A 2,159-nucleotide genomic window follows, 5' to 3' on the forward strand; every position below is an offset into this window, starting at 1 on the left:
GAATAAGGAGAAACTTTTGTCCTGAGGGGACAGAGGTAGAGTTGGGGAGAGAGAGAGAGAGAGAGAGGAAGCAGGAAGAGAAAGGTTTGGCTTAGGTCACATAAAAACGAGAACGAGAAGAATCAGGCAACAAAAGAAAAGCGTCCTTTTTTGTTGCAGATTCGATTAAATTCCCAAACCCCAGGGCAGCGTCCTGCAGTCACTGGGGGGGATGAATACTAGTTGTGCGTGTCCCCGCCAGTGACCACAGCATCCCATAGTCAAAGGCAGGGCGGAACTTCCCACACATTGGTGTGATTTCGAGCGAGTAAAAATGAGTTAGGAGAGGTTCTGCAATGTGGTGCGTGATCAGTCAGTAGGAGCCAAAGTATAAGGAAACAAGGTAGTGGGCCCAGAGGCTGAGATGGACTGGGAATGGAGAAGAATAGAGAAGCCTAGATGAAGCTCAGAGTAGCCAGTAAACGGAGGGAGAGGAGAGGAGAGAGAGGAGAGGGAGAGAGAGAGAGAGAGAGAGAGAGAGAAGATGAGATGTTAGGGGAAGGCAAAAGATGGCAGGAGCGAGGAAGGGAAGGGAGCTGAGGTAGGACGAAGGGAGCTGAGGCAGGGAAAATGATTTGAGTGCAACGGGGAGGCAGGTATGACTCCCAGGTGAGCGTGGACAGACACAGTAACTGTGCCGGGCAGTTCAACGGTCGCAGAAACTAATGCTGTCCAGTGGCCTTGAGTGAGGTCCGGGAGTGACCAAATTTGATTGGAAAGGAGATGAAAAGAAAACTGGTGGAGAGTAGTGAAGGGGAAAGGGGAGAGAGAGGAAGGGAGAGAGAGCTGAAAGGAATGGGAGTGGGGAGAGAGATAGAGGGTGGAAGTGTGGCTTAATGCTGAATCTGTGGTGTTCACAGCAGCCAATAACGACAAGCGAGTCCGAAAGTTTTACTTGCGAGGTCCCTTGAAGTAAGATCCGGTTTCGGTACCATCTTATAAGTTAAAAATTGGGAGAGAGCGAGCGTGGATGGATGAAGGAGGCAGCGAGGCACAGATGGAATTCTCAGCGGGATACAGCTTTATTTCGCACGGGACATGTTTCCCTCGGGGAAGGGAAAGATGTCAGGGAAGGGAAAGATGTCAGGGAAGGGCAGGGAAGGGAAAGGTGTCAGGGAAAGGCAGGGAAGGGAAAGATGTCAGCCCACAGGCTGTGAGCTGGGACTTTATATATGGGGGTTTTAGGGTGTAGAAGGGAGGAATGTTTGGCAGAGAAATCAGGGATGGGGAAGCAGGAAAACCATGTAGGATTAGGGTCTGGAAGTGTTTACTTTTTCCCTCTTAAGATAAGAGAAAAACAGCTTCTAAAATCTCTGGTTAACAGGTAGAATCTGCTTATCTTATCTTTGGAGGTCAGAGGAAAGGCAGGCTGCTTCTCAGCACAGTTTGTTTCCCTTGATTTCAAAGGTCAAGGTGCTTATCAGCTAAGTTCCCTTTTTCGGGCTCCAAAGTCTGTAGGTCCCTGTTGGGAGGGGGGAAGCTGCTGCTGTTCAGAACCCTAACAATAGGCTTTTACCTTCAAGTTCCAGGAGATAACCAAAGGCCCATTGTGTCTGTATCCCCTGCACCCAGGCCAACTCAATTTTTCGTCTAGTTTCTTAGAGCCTTCACACATTGTCCCCACCCCTAACTTGCCTTTGCACTTCTGAGACCAGCTTTCCACCCTGGTTGTCCCCATTCATGAATTGTCTTCAATTCTAGAGAGCTCTTTGCCTTGAGCACAGACCCCTTTTGCTCTTAGCACCCCAGAACTCTGGTCTACCCTCTTAGCTCTATGTGTTGGTGAGCTCTCCAAATTGTGAACTTCCCATCCCCCTACACTGGGACCAAGTGCATCTCCTCCCACTGCTGCAGGACTAGGCTTCCCTGCACATTAGTAGGGGCCCAGACTTTGGCAAAAGACCTGAGCGCACCTGAATCTGTCCTCTCCCTAAAAAGCTTCCCAAATTGTGCTATACCTGCTGGAGAGAGGCACTGAGAACTTAGGAGGAAGCCTAAGAATCTGCTTCTCACCTGACTTGGGCCTCTACTGGAACTCCTTAGTAGGTTAACTAATGCCATATGGTCCTCCAATATAAAAATCAAAAGCAAGAATTTGAAGCCTAGACCAACAAGCTTTC

The sequence above is a fragment of the Nannospalax galili genome, unplaced genomic scaffold (assembly GCF_000622305.1).
Source record: "Nannospalax galili isolate Female #2095 unplaced genomic scaffold, S.galili_v1.0 scaffold2130, whole genome shotgun sequence".
In the NCBI taxonomy this organism is placed as follows: domain Eukaryota; kingdom Metazoa; phylum Chordata; class Mammalia; order Rodentia; family Spalacidae; genus Nannospalax; species Nannospalax galili.